Source organism: Triturus cristatus, chromosome 5_1, assembly GCF_964204655.1.
Source record: "Triturus cristatus chromosome 5_1, aTriCri1.1, whole genome shotgun sequence".
In the NCBI taxonomy this organism is placed as follows: domain Eukaryota; kingdom Metazoa; phylum Chordata; class Amphibia; order Caudata; family Salamandridae; genus Triturus; species Triturus cristatus.
Genome location: NC_140587.1, coordinates 385657793 through 385673528, shown reverse-complemented (window position 1 = coordinate 385673528; position 15736 = coordinate 385657793).

Below are 15736 nucleotides of genomic sequence, written 5' to 3'. Positions count from 1 at the left end.
TTTTTGCAAAATGTACTTTGTTTATAGTTATAGTTCATTGAAGTACTGTGGTCTTCCTTTGTAGGTTTGCAATCTGGTAGAGTGATACTGTCCTGCTGTATGTTTTTTAGGAAGCATTTTGTTGTGTATTATTGTGTTTTTTTATACTGTTTGTTAATTGGAAAAGCATTTAAATTTGTTATCTGATTTTAAGTTTAATTTTTGACAAGTTGGCTGGAGAGGCGTTTGATTTTGGTTTTGCACTATTTCTGATTAATCAAAAGTGATGTTATCGTTATTTATTTCATGTGTTCTAATTTATTTTACCTATTTGTATATGTGTGTGTGTATTATTAGTAATATAATATGTTTTGTTTCAATTGTGTGTATTATTTTACCTATTTGTATATGTGTGTGTGTATTATTAGTAATATAATATGTTTTGTTTCAATTATGCAGATCCACCTGTGTTCAATATTTATATTTATGTTTACGTGATTGTTGTTGTGTTTTCCTATTTTTATTGTGTAGTTGATGATATTAATGATTTCTATATTCATGTTTATAATATTGTTATATTTAATATATTTTTTTTGGACAACTTTTATCATTGATATTTGTGTGTTCCATGTTTAAATATAGGATTGTGATATCTGTTTTTTTTAAATTTTTGGGCGATATTTGTGCATATCTATATTGTTTTTCTTTCTATAGAAGTGCAGCAGTAACTTAAGAGTTGCAGTTTTTTTTAAAGCAATGAGCTTACTTTCATGTGGGTGAATATTTGTCTGTCGTTAGTTCCCCTTACTCCTTGCTTTACCCCATCTTACCTCTCCATAGACCCTCCTATTTAGTAGTAAGTGTTCCCTATTTTGCAGCCTCTCCACCCGTCTCTCCAGCATTTGCTACAAAAATGTATGCAGACATGATCCCTACACATAAAAAATAGAAAGGAGTGGAAGAGTGCTGGAGGCAGAGTTGTCCACATTTAGGTTAGTGTATAGCATTGTGGTAAATGAATAGTAATAATATAGTATTATTAAACGTACTGCAGAGAAAAGCGCCTTTTTCTCTTTCTCCAAAGAGGAAGAAGGGCAAAGCACCAGAAGGACAATGTCTTCATCAAATACCAATTAGAAGTTATGGCCACTAAGAAAAGCTTGAATGCTTAGGAATTTCAGAGAAACTGAATTAATGGATTCAAAGGGTACCTCCTTCAATGCCCTAAACCCTCATGGTAGCTACTGAGAGGGATCTGAAGAATTAATTATCAGTCATCTATTGAATTTTCTTTTCAAGAGTCTAGAAGCTGAGACTTTTAACCCCTGAATATCGAAAGCCATTGTTGACTGAAAAGAGCAAGGCATTACTCCCTGTGCTATGCACCAATTTTCAAAATGTTTCCCATATCAAGAATAAATCTTTAAGGTAGCAGGACTTCTACACTGTTGAATCAGCAATTCTACCCCTTTTTAACATCCTTGCTGTATCCATGTTTTCCTTTCACTTTTTTAAATCCCCAACTGGAACCTTAGTAGTGATGATTCTGGAAGAAGAGGAACTCGAAGCGGGGATGGAACAGTTGCAAATATTCATGGGTTGGTTCCTTGAAGATTTAGAATCAAAGGATAACAGGGTCATCTTGGACAGCAAGGGGCTACCAAAGGTACTTGATCCCTCTCCTTTCTGATCTTCCTGAAAAGCCTGGGAAGAGTAGGAATTGGAGAAAAAACATATAGCATTCTCTTGTACCACGCATCATGACACCAAGCTCACTGGTTAGAGGAGGCATACCCTGAAGCAGAGGTCAGACCCGGAACCAGGGTTCGATTCCCGACGCGGCAGGGTCCGGAGCCCAATTGTCCACGGACTCGATAATTCTCGCTTCGGTGCCCACTCTAAGCACGAGTTCACACTATGCAACTCTGGGCAACAAGCTTGCTTAATCTCCACAACGGCCCCCCTGCGGCGGGATGCCTGGCTTTCACCTTGGGGATGCCCAGTACGGGTTATCTCACAGGGAAAAACCAGGACGGGTTCCCAATGCAAGCGCCGAGATGCCCAAGGGTAAGTCGAGCGCTATATAAGAACTCACATACATACATACATACAATGAGCAGACATAATGCCACCTCTACCTGGACTCCCAGCCATTCTCTGGCTGTTTCATTGCCATTTTCTAAAAGTCTGGATAGATGCTCCCTCAGTTACAGATTCCTTGGAATGGGAAGATAAACGTTTTCAATGTCTCTCAATAGAATTTCTCCTATGTACTGAAGTGTCTGTGATGGTTGTGACTGGGAATTTTTGACAATAAGGCAAAACTCATGATTCTGCAGAAATGACTGCACTCCCTCAATGTCCTCAAGCTCAATGGAAAGAGAAGAGGAGCAGATTAACAGATCATCAAGGTATGTAAAAGGCTGAATTCCTTGATTATGCCTGAGAAAGGCAAAATGAAAGGACTCTGCATCGGTAATGATCATCCTAGATTAACAAACAAGGATTTTTTGGGAAATCGTGATAAATCGGAACATGTAAACAAGCAACCAGCAGATCTAGGGATGCCAGGAAGTCACCCAGACAAATCAAAAGAAGAATCTTGAAGGATTTGGGCTGAAGACATAGACCTAGGGGCTCATTAGGATGGCGGAATTCCGCCATTACCCAGGAAACTCCCACCGCCGAATTAGGATGACGGTGGAAATCCCAATGTGTCTGTGGTGGATGGAAAGTCCATCCGCCACGGTTCCGCAAGGCGGTCCTTTTCCGCCCGCCTTGCGGAACCAGGAAACAGGGCAGCATTGCGGTGGAGCCTTGCAGGCACCGCTGTAAGGATTACAAAATCCCTTTCTGCCTGTCTTTTTTGCGGCGGTCATGCCACTGCAAAAAGACAGGCAGAGGCTGGATTTGGGGGCCCGTTGCGGGTCCCCTCTGTGTGTGGGGGGGTGCACTGTGGGGTACCTATGGTACCCCCCTGCATTACCATGTACCAAGTGCAGGGAAATACAGTGCAAGCACGTTCAACATTGCGTATGGTACTGCAGCCAGCAGCATCGCCCGCAGTGTTAAAAGCCCTGGATGCGCTCACCAGTATGGCTGGCACGTCCTAATTGCTGTGGTGGGACCGCCGCATGTCTGGAGGGCAGTTCCAAACACCGCTACGATGGTGGGCGGACTAAAGCCATCATAATCAGCCCCTTAGTCTTTTGATATTCAGAATTCATCAGAATTCTCTAGACGTCTTCTTGACCACAAACATTATAGAATAACATCCTTTTAGTATCTGTGTTTCTGAAACTGAAACAGGAAATATCTGAGCTTTTTTAAATATCTCCTGAACCCCTGAAGGATTGCTTGCTTGCTCAAAGGATTTTACTTTTACTAAACTGGTGTCAGGATTAGATATTCATCTGGTACAGTCTGTAACTGTATTCTGTATCCTTCTACCACAATGCCAATGGCTACTTCCAAACATTCCAAACAACAGTAGTACACCCACAACTGGTCTGTCGTAGTCATGATTGCTCCTGTGTCTAGTCACAACACAAGCGAGTAGGGGTATTTGGGCACAGGTACAGGCGCTGCTGGGAAAGTTCACTAATATATCCTGATATGAAATGGTATCAGTACGGTGCTACAAGGAGGAGAGAACCACCCACCTCTCCTGAACATGCAGCCTTAGCTGCAACATACACATTTACAAAATCCCTAGCACACGTAGATTATTTAAATCAAAGTGTATCAGTAGTAACCCATTAACCTTTTTCAAAACAGTATGTAACCACAACACAAGTAAGTTGTAACAAGTCTTGAGTCTTTAATTCTGTAGAGTAATCTTCTTATTCTGTCACTCATGTGACTGGTCGTAAGCACAAAAAGCCAACACGTGTTTTGTCGCACACAAGGGCAGTGCACCCGCGACTTTTCAAAGCTATTGTTTCTTATGTATAGTCATCTAAGTATGGTCCGAAGTAGTCCTAGATGCTGCAGCTTCTGTGTAGCCGAGTAAGGAAACACTCAGGAGTGTTTCCGTACTCGGCTACACAGAAGTTGCAGCGTCTAGGACTACTTCAGACCATACTGTTTTGAAAAAAGTTAATGGGTTACTACTGATACGCTTTGATTTAAATAATCTACGTGTGCTAAGGATTTTGTAAATGCTCCTGTGTCTAGGACTTGTCTAAGGAAGGGTCTCTCTGCCCCTCCCCTTGTATATGTATGCATGCATATGATATTTAGTGCAAACCTAGTCAAAATGCAACAGAGCACGGTACAGGGTCAAAGTCAATGAGTGAAAGCAGAGGTAGGTCAGTTGGGAAAGTTAATGCATTGTAATGTAGCGTTCTTTAAAGAGGTCAGTCTTGAACACTTTTTCCTAAATTGGAGCAGTGGTGGTGGTGGTCCTAATGGAATTGTTGTTTCACATCCTGGGTGCATATATGGAAAAAGGCCTGCTGCCTTGTTATTTATTTATTTTTTTACACTTTTTAGTCTACTTTCTGATGGTGTCCTGGCTTCAGGTGTGCCAAGAGCCAGCAACAATGGTGAGCTTGCCTGCAAGATAAGTGGGGTGGTGGTTTTAATACTTTTGTGAATTATTAAGCTGGTTTTGAAGATGGTGCTGGATGGCATGAAGTCCCACCAAAATAGGGGTGATGTGATCATATTTCATCAGGCCATGGTGGAGACATGATGCAGCATGTAGGATGACTCTTTTCTTGTAGGGATTGACATATATCTGCAAAGGAATGGGCATAGATCTTTGTGGAGAAAAGAACTGCATCAAAACTTCTCTTTGCCCCAAACCAACGATCCTTATTTGTAGATAAAGCAGGTTACATACATTTTCTGTTCTCTGCCAAGACAGAGAAGGAGATAATTAATGATAAACAGAAATAAACTCAGCTTTTCTCACCCCAGCTGCCCATCGATTAATGAAATCTCACTACTACAGAGGATGTGGCTTGGACAAAAAATTATTTAATTAGTTACTCGTGCACAAGTTGTCACCTGGCATGTCTGATTGTTTATTTTTTATTGTTTCATCCCCATCCAACTTTGTATCCAATTTCTTGAAGATGACACTGGGTCTAATGTCCCAAGTGCCTACCTATGCTACTACCATGGGCGTCCTGCCAGTAATCTACTGTGTTCATGTAATTGCGGCATGATAATATTACCATTAATACTGTTGTTCAATGCAACAAGGAAATTATATTCATACCCTCATTTTGTCAAACTACATCTTAAGTTAAAAGTGGGTTGTGGAATATCAATGAAGTGTTTTAATTATTATACTCTCCGTAACGCCTCTGTGACTATAGGTGTGAGAGAAATATTTGAAAGCTATCGAGAAATATGAGTAAGAATTGATGTTACAAATTGATTGAATGGGGTTATTTAACCATTATTAACGTATCAATGCTCTATGTATTGTGTTGATGTGTCACGTGTCCCGAGAAGGCTCATTGCCATTTTCCCTATGTTAGCATGAGTATGCTGCAGTCTTTAATTTGCTTTGCACTCATTACTATACACACATATTTTGCTTTGTGCCACTATGTACTTACTCAGAAATTACTGGTAATTTTGTGTTCTTCATTTTCTTGGGATTTAGTCTGAACACCGCATTCAAACAACAATGCCCCTTACACATGCAGCTGTTGTTTGGGAACATGTACTCTTTGTCATATAGGTACGCACAGACAGGCACATACACAGGAGAGATCGCGACTACACCTGATATGTAGAACCTTCATCTGTGCATGCTAAGGTACGGTGTCTGCTGCAAACACCCAGAAATCTTTTTGATGTATAATCACTTTGCTCCTGTAGAAGGGGAGAGGGGTTAATTTACCCTGCGTTATATAATGACAGCTCCTTTTATGAATTATGGATTACTTACCATGCTGACCATATTTGTGTTAGTGATCTTCTTACTTATTGTGACACATATACTACATACTAGAGCACAATAGTTAAAAAATATATTTTAAATTTTTCTCATGTCTTTGTCAGATCTTACTATGGACAAGTACGAGTGTGAGAGCGAAAGGGTGTGTCCTGTCACCGTAAGTCCTGGTAGGGTCAGGAGTGTTGTGTTATGAGGTGTCTAATCACTTGTCCCTCAGTGAGTGAGAAGGAGGTCAAGTGAGACACTATAGATAGTCGGTCCTGGGCTCATGGGTACTATGGTGGTAGGATAACTCAAACCCTGCCTACTAAGGTTCTACGGTCCCAAGCATAGTTCTGTGATTTAGCAGAATCCCTGCAACAGATGGTGAGGCATGTAGAAGAGCCTCAGGCCTAATAAATACTAACAATACAAATAATTAATCACATCTTTCAGTCTACTGCAAAGAGCTAGCACAAATCGTGCCAAGTAAATGTCATCAATATCATCCTTGTTCCATTAGATGCTAATCAAAGTTATCACAGTCCTGAGTTTTAGTGATGCATTTGATGGACTGAGAGCCCAGTTACATATAGTGCATACTAAATTAATCATGCTTGATTACACCATTACATAAGTGGTCATTGATTCTCTTGCAGGTTCACTACAGATCATTACCAATTTAAACTTGCTGGCTTTTACCTATTCCTCAATAACCCGACTCATTTGGGAGGCTGTTTACTTAAACTGTAGCTCCTGTAATGACTGGATTGGTCTTTCTGATGCTATAATTTCAGTATACAGATATTCATGTTTCTATCATTCTTCCTCCTACATGGAATGGACCTTCGGTTCTCATCCCAAAATCTGGAGAAATGTAATACCTCAAACCAGAGCACATGAATAGCTGGTTCATGTAAAGAAGTAGCTCTACTTAAAATAGAAACCTATTGCTTATTTGTTGTCCATAGAGCATAAAGTAGCCAAGATAAAAACTAAAGAAATGAAAAGACTTCACAAAGAATCTTACTGTGCTTAGACAATGTAGAATATTAAATTCAAGTAAAACTCTACAAGCAACTTGTAACCTTCTTCGGCTGTTTATATTGGATAATGTATTTAACTAAAATGCTTTGCTTGACTGAAAGAAATTGACTTTATCTGTTCAGAGCCATTGGTGCACTTATCCAGACCCACATTATAACAGACTAGCTCAGTCATGACACTCCTGTTTTAGCTCAAATAGTAAATATCTTATAAAATCGCACATTTATTAGGCCCATGAATCATTCCTGTTTATATTTTGTCACTGTGTAACATTTCTGGGTTTAATAAAAGTTTTCCAGGAAAAAATTACAATTATAAACATGTTAGGCTAAATGAACTTAGGGTAAGAAGGTTTGAATAAAGGATAAGACAAATTTGTATATAGAATGTAAACGCTCCAGCATAGATGAGTATTTTGGTGACCCCCCCGAGATGTCAGCTGCTGATTCTTGGTCCTGGTAGCTGTATGGGACAAAGAAAGTCTATATCCAGCAGTTGGAAAAAGAAGATGTTGGTGCAATTTGGATAGTCAATCCTAATATTTCTTCTGGAATACAAAAGCAGAAAAATTAATGAAACATATACAGGAACTCTGACAACATCAGGAAATGGTTTTATGCATTTTAATATAATTTTTAATACAAGATTAAAGAGTGAGTGATTGTGTACATTATGAGATGTAGAACTTAAAATCACAGGTTCTCAGACTTACCTGATGGATGGTAGAGAGTCTAATTGAGGCTTCCACGGTGTCCCCTGATGTCCTACATGATGATTTTCTGAAGGATAAGAACAGAGGCTGTTTTATGACACAAGCTGGAAAAAAGAGAGACATACACAGTGGAATAAGTCATTGTAAGTCAAACAAAAAGAAGCTAGGTACAAGTTTGAACTAATCATTTTGAAAGACATACTTAATGGTATTAGGCTAGCTTGAACAAACACAAACATACATTAAATTCCTACCCTAAAAACACAACACTAATAAGCAATACAAGTCTGGTATACTGAGCATGTGACTACAGGGATGTGTAATAAAATACACCCAGCTAACATGTCAGGAATTAAGTCAAGATAATAGAGACTTATCTAAAAAAAGGAGATATAGAATTAACCAGCCCCTAACTGATGTTTACTATGTGATGCCAGTCCTAGTGTGATAGCACTGCTAAGAGCAAAAGTGATTCTTGTGGCATGTGGGGTATAGGACAACAGCACATGGCCAAATAAATTAAACAAATAAACATTATCAAAGCTTAGTGCACCACTTTACATGTCAAGGTTATTTTTTAATCCACTTGGAAGACACACCTATACATATTTTTAATTCTTTTCACTAGGTTTGTCATAAAACACTCATCTTGTTAGGATAGGAACCTACCGGTCGATTGTTTTTGTTTGAGGTCTTAACACCACCACTGTGTGTTGCTCTGCTGCAGTTACACAGACTTCTGCCCCAGCTAAAGGATTCACTCGGGCTGTATGAGGAATAATAAAATAAACTTAACATAACATTAAAACAATTATTAAAACTAGTGTTACAGTTTGTGAGTTGTACATGTGTGCCATGCAACAAGTAATGCAGGTATGAGTGAAGTACAGAGATGAATAAATGCATGTAACGTTTATTATAGAAAGATTGAGTCATACCTGGCACATTATCAAAATCCATACATCAATAGCTAGGCCATTTGCAGTTGTTTAACTTAAAATTCTGAGAATTGTAGTACTTTTTAAACATACAAAATCAGTACTACTAGTCCCATTATGCAAAATATAAAACATGGACTGTGTTACCTAGACAAACATAAAAAAAGAGAAAGATTATAGTTATTGGGAGTAAGGGTGTGGGGATACATTTTTCCCTGGCATCACATTAGTTATGACTGAAAGAGGCAGCCACATAGCAGGTGGAGGTGCATGCTAAAGAGGAGGGATGGACTAGATGGAGACGGGCACCGGTTGGTCGTCCAGGAAGAGGTTTAGCAACCTCAGTCCTGGAGTACTGTCCTGTGTACCCTACAGGGCTTATTGTAGTTTTCTCTATAGTATCCTGACTGTGCACAACACAGGCCGCATTATATTCGCACACGTTACTACATAATCATGTTTGCTTTGTGCCACTTTATATTTTCACACAGAATCTGCAGTTATTATCTCATTTTGTTCTTGCCTGGGATTTAGCCTGAACAATAGACAAGGTCAAACATCAATGTCCCTTACACCTCGACACAACACAGAAATGCAGCTGTTGTTTATGATCATGGAACATGTGAACCTTGTTGTTAGACCTGGCACCTTGCCGTGAGTCTCCCTCCCAATTTTCACTGTTGCCTTATGTGTTTTTGCTGGTGTTAGATGCTTTGGGCACTGTGCCACTGTTGGCCAGTGTCACAGTGCAAGTGGTCCCTATTGTAAATTGATGTATGAATTAGTGATTCCATGATTCGTTGGTTTGGTTTACCTGTCAGACCCTAGTACAGTGCACCAGAAGTGCCCAGGGCTGGTAATCCAAATGCTGCTGGTGGGCTTGCAGCACGGGTTGTGCCACCCACAGAAGCAGCCTGTAAAAGTGTGTCTAAGGCTTGCCATTGCAGAGCCTGCATGCAGTCTGGTACTGTCATGCTGACTGGGCAAGTGCACCCACTTGCCAGTCCCTAAACCTTCCCTTTTCTTCATATCAGACACCCCTATGGTAGGCCCAAGGGTAGGGTGCATTGTAAGTATAAGGTAGGACATGCCCTGGTGTGTGTGGCATGTTCTAATAGTGAATTACAGCCATTTTCATTTTTCACTATTGCAAGGCTGTCTGTTCTCCATAGGCCAGAATGAGCAGTTTGATTATTACATCCTATGATCCTAACTGACTCAGGGAACATGGTAGAAATTCGAATTTAGTATGCCTGAACTCAGAATGATAAAATACATTTTTTAGTGAAGTTGATTTTAATATTCTGTGTTTGAAAATACCACTTTTAGAAAGTAGGTATTTTCTTGTCTAACCAACCAAACCTTCCTCTGCTAGGTTGTGTATTCCTTGTCTGGAGTTTGAGTGACAGGGGCTGAGGGATTCCAGGAGACAGGGTGAGTCAGCCCAGTGGTGTATAGAGAGATCTGCATCTAGATGGGAGGGAGGAGTTGCACCTGGGACCTGAATAGGGCTGTGCCTTCCCTCCACAATGCTGGCCCCACCTCATGTGGTGCATCAGATGTCTCTGCCCTGCTCTCTGAAAGGAAAGAAGGAGTCATGTAAACAAAGTGCTCCAGGACTGACCAGAACTGGTTTGGACTAGGCAAAGGCCTCTCTGTCGTCAGAGAACAAAGAGAAACTTAGTATAAAAGAGGGGTCCCAAACCCCAGAGAATTAGATCACTTTTGGACAACAAGAAGAAACCTTTGGTGAGGAGAGGAACCAGAAGAAACTGAGGAGAGACTATCCCTAAGCTGAGGTGCTGCTTGGGGGATTGGCCTGCAGTGGTTGCCTGACTGCCAAAGAAAGGAGAAAGGAACTTTGGGTGCTTTATTTCAACTTGTAAAGGCTCTCCAAGGGCTTGAGAGAAGAGCTTGCCTTCTGCTGCAGTCTCAGAGACAACAGACTTCAACCCCCAGCTCCCCAAGAGTTCTTTGGAAGTGCCTGCAGTTGTTTGGGCCTTCTGAGGGACTGCGTATTGCAAGGAGCTGGAAGCGTCTCGCAACGAAGAAGAAGCGTGCCGCCGTCGCAGCCGCTGCCGTCGCATCAAGGAACAAGGGTGTCGCCGCTGTAGCTGTCGCATTGCACTGCAGAAGAACCTCGCATCCACGGAGAAGCATGCCGCCGTCGGAGCCGCTGTCGTCGCATCATTGAACAAGGGTGTCGCCGCTGCAGCTGTCGCATCGAGCGGAAGCGTCTCGCATCATCGGAGAAGAGTGTCGCCGCCAAAGTCGCCGTCGTCGCATCATGGAACAAGGATGTCGCCACTGCAGCTGTTGCATCGAGCGGAAGCATCTCGCATCGTCGGAGAAGAGTGTCGCCGCCAAAGCCGGTGTCGTCGCATCACGGAACAAGGGTGTTGCCGCTGCAGCTGACGCATCGAGTCGAGACTTCTCGCAACATCGGAGAAGCGTGCCGCATCAAGAAGAAGACAACATCTTTATTTCTTTGAAGCACAATTTCATCGCATCACGGCGTTGCTCGCCGCATCGCCCCGGAAGCTCAGAAAGGAATCAACGCATCACCATCGTTACCACACTTTCATTGCCCTGCGTGTCGCATCTAAAGGTACATTGACTCAAAGTGTCGCATTTTAAGATCTAAAAAGAACTAAGCCAATTCTACTATTTTAAGTGCAGTATTGTGGATTTTTGTCGTTTGTGGTCTTGTGTTAAATATATATAAAGAATACTTATTTTTTAATATACAACTGTGTGGCGTCCATCTGTAGTGTTGGCACTGGATTACTGTATGTGTTCACAAATGCTTTACACACTGCCTCTGAGATAAGCCTGTCTGCTCGTGCCAAGCTACCAAGGGGGTGAGCAGGGGTTATTTTAGGAGTGTGCCCCCTTACCCTGACTAGAGGCAAGGGTGCCTATTTGTCACAAGTGTCTACCTGTGTCAACTAGAGTCCCCCAAATCTAACACTTGTCACCCCCTTACCCTGACTGGGGCACGGGTCCCTATTTATCACAAGTGCCTACCTGTGCCAACTAGAGACCTCAAATCTAACACTTGTCATATAGGTACGCAAAGTAATGTAACACTCAGAGAGAGATCGATTTTTCCTTAGAGTAGATCACGGCTGTATCTGAGATGTAATACTTCATCTGTGTATGCTAAGGTACAGGGTCCGCTGCTAAACCTAGAGATCTTTGCTGTATAATCAGTTTTGCTTCTTTAGAAGAGGGAGGGGTTAGGCTATTCTGTCCTATATTATGACAGGGCTTTTTATAATCTACGGTTTATTGACAATACTGATGGTATTTTTGGTAGGCAGTTGTTTTCTTATTGTTTCATGCATACTGAATTTCAGAGCACAATAGTTTAATTAAGCATTTCAAACATCCTTTGTGTCTCTTTCATTTCTTATTGTGGATAAGTACGAGTGTGTGAGTGAAAAGGAGTGTCCTGTCACAGTGATCGCTGAGAAGGGTCGGCAGTGTTGTGTTCTAGGGTGTCAATTCACTGTTCCTCTGGTTATGAGTAGGAGGGCAAGTGAGACACTATAGATAGTCGGACTTGGGCTCATGGTACTGAGGTGGTATGGTGACTCAGTTCCTAACTGCTAATGTTCTATGGCTCCAAGCATAGTTCTGTTCCTGAGCAGAATCCCTGCAACATGGCGCCGCCAACATTTGGTCTGGTACTTACTTTGGAGGCCACTGAGTAGCACTTGTGCTTGTCCACAACTCCCTCTCACCGTTCTCCGGAGATGTCCATGGTGCTTGGGACTTTTCCTCCACAGGGTTTAGGACAAACCTATTTCTGTTGGTTTTTCAAGCTTGAAAGTTAAAAGGATTGTACCTTCTTTTGTGCTGCCTTTTTTAATCCCTTGCTTATCAATTATGGCGGTAGCCATTGCGGCTAATTGCCGCCCTGCTGTTACTCAACACTTACTTGCGCATGGTGTACCTAATTCGGGGGCCTCTGTTGTTTGTCTGGTTGAAGTGGAAGCAGCGTACCGCTTTGAAGTCTTTTATTCTTTGGTCACCTTTCCGGCTGTCAACGTTAATGATATTATGTTTCATACTTATACTGTGGCTACAGTTCTGAATGCTTATTGTCCTTATTCACTTCTTGAGATTCCTCTTACCGTCTGGGAACACCAGGCGTGGTTTAATGGCGCCCTTCCCCATGTTCACGACATGGGCCCCTCAAGTATTGATGGGGCCACCTGGCCTACTCTTGCAGGCTTTCCTTCAAATTGTTCATTTGTATAAACGCTTAATCCAATTTATTTCTCATGCCTAACTGGTAGGTCATAATAGGGCTGATGCGCCTGCTCAGGCACAACAAGCAGCAGGTCTTGGAATCAGTCCAGTTATTGTGAATTCATTTATGGGCAAACGCCCACCTAATCGTGAGGACCTTCTGTTTTGGATTGTCCAGAAAATTTATCAACTTGGTGCTGTGTTTCCCCTTATGGGTCCACAGGAAGAACTGGTGTCAACATGGGCTTCTATTGGAATTCTCTGCGGCATATTATCAAGACCATTATCGCTGCTTTAGCGGCAGTTTTCTGCCGCTAAAGCGGGGATAATTTGAACGCAGTGCTTGATAATATGCCCCTTAGAATCTTAACCATGTGTCTGCCAAATGGTCTGGTTCCTCCTTTAGCCGACTTCAACACCTGGGGGGGATCGTGTTTGCCAAATTATATATTCTTTGTTATGGCACATCCTCGATGAGCGATCTGCAGAACGTCCTTAAACACATTCAGGATGAACGTGGGGCAGGTCCTGCCCTAGATTTGGGGATGAAACTGGTTGGTAATTTTCTATTTGTCTCTGAAATTATACTTTCTAATGTTAAAGGTGAAGCAGCTCCCTTGGCTATACACCAGCAACTTGCTGCAGTGGCAATTGCGGACCATGAACGCGAGCTGCCTATTATAATTTCACAGGTGTATACATCCTTAGGACGTGATAGTTTATGGACCAGACCTTCAGTTGCCACCCTTGCAAAACCAGCTCACCGTGCCCGTGAAGTTCCTCAGAAACCATGGGATATATCTAAAAAACAACCACAACAAAAAGTAAACCTTGTGGCAGTACCCTGCCCCCGGAATACTCTGAAAGACGTTACGATTTTCGTGCCTGCACTAAAATTAAATCTCCTGATAGATTTCAGGTTCCTTCTACTTTTTCTCCTTGTTCCTTTCAGGACTCATCTGATCATCGGAACAACAGAGAAGGTTGATTTGATCTTAGGCAAGGAGAGGACGTTCTACCAAAACGTGACACCCAACGTACTTTTGACGTGAAAGTCAAGAAGGAGGATGTCATGTCTCAGTGCACATAGCGAGGGAGACACTCTGATCACACACACCAGGCGTGAAACGGGACTGAATGGACTGTGTATGCTTAGAGACCACAACTCCCAATATGCCACAGCAGAGGAGCAGTCCTACCTCTATCAGTCTACTTAAGCGCCTCCCTCTGAAAAACGGGTGCTTGTCAATCGAGCTCAGATACAACTCGACGAGTCCACAACTTTGTATTACATTTCTGCTGTGCACCGTCTTATCCATTCCAAGGACGCTGAACAGTCTGTACCAGACACGCTGGAGCATGAGAGAAGAACTCAGTCTCCGGAGTTCAAGCGGAGCGCTCGGTCGCTTTGCAAGTGAGCGACCACTTCCTGTTTCACCGCGCCGAAGTGCGGAAGGTAGCAGCGATACGCTTCGGGCTTTCTCCTCTGGTGTAGCTACTGGAACACTTTGCCAGCTGCGTGGGGGAACTTCTCCTTCCTGACGCACCGCAGCTCTGCCAAGCGTCCAGCTCTGGAGCACCTGGGTAACCTGGACTGCGAGAAAAACTCACGTTAGTTTCGTGAGTGGCCAGCAGGCCGGATTACCACATCACAGAGCCGGAGGGAGGCTCAAGGAGTCAGCCGGACTTCAGATACACTTGTTAATCCCCGCAAGCAGAAAGGAATTAGTCGCTGTGGCTTGTGTCTCACTCAGGTAACAAGGGGCTAGCCAGCAGGAGTGACGTCTTCAACTCCGGGGACAGGTTCCATTGAGGGCCCAACAGTAGCATCTTTTTTGTTTCCTTTGTCCCTTTTTTCCCGTTCCCCTAACGTGGTGTTTCCTGTTGGAGTGGTTGTTACATCCCCACAGGTAATACCATTAGGGGGATAGGGTTACTTGGCATCCTCCATCGCTCCCGCTGTATCCGGCTTTTAAGGTTAGTGGTTATCTAGCCTGTACGTGACAGATTGACAAGCCCACGGTTACTTACAGCCTGAGCGATGGATGGTAACGTGGTCCTTACGAATGTGTTAGAAACGCTGACCGTATTGCAGATGGAGGTGGATGCCTTCCGAGGGGAAAACCTAGAATTACGGAACGAGATGGTCACAATGAGGCGCGAAGTAGCGGGTCTGTCTCGCTCAAATCCGAATGGTGCACTGGGAGGCTTGTACATAAAGGACTGGACCTTACCAGCCCCACTCACTTCTCATGTCTCTGGTGGGGGGCATGGGGTTCAAAGGCAGGGTGGTGTTACTGGGCCTTTTTCTACTCCTTCCCAGGGCAGGCATGCCTCTATACAAGTGATATAGCCTTTGCTGCTACCCCTTGCCCCTGCGGAGAGGTTCTTTGGGGATGCCAAGAAGTTTGGGATATTTTTAGGTCAATGTAAACTGCAATTTATGTGCAAGCCTGCTGTGTTCCCTAACAACCAGTCAAAGACGGCCTTTGTTATGTCTTACCTTGGGGGCAATGCAGCCAGCTGGTCTTTTCCCTAGATAGAGAGGGACGATCCCGTTTAGCGTAATTTTACTGACTTTTGCGAAGAGATGCGCAAGTTAGTTGATAGAAAGGCACACCAGCTTTCCTTGGACAGGGAGCTTATTGCGCTTAAACAGGGCATGCAAGACATACTCACATATATAACCACCTTTAACAGGCTCTTAGTGGAAACCAATTGGCCTATGGAAAAAAGAACTTCCTTGTTCTACCAAGGCCTGAGAGGCGAATCGAAGGATGTATTGGCTCAAGTCGTACATATGCCCACCACTTGTGATGAACTCATAGATCTCACGGTTCAACTAGATCACCGGCTTCAGGAACGAGAAAAGAGAAGGAAACAGAAGCTAGGTATGTACTGTGGGAA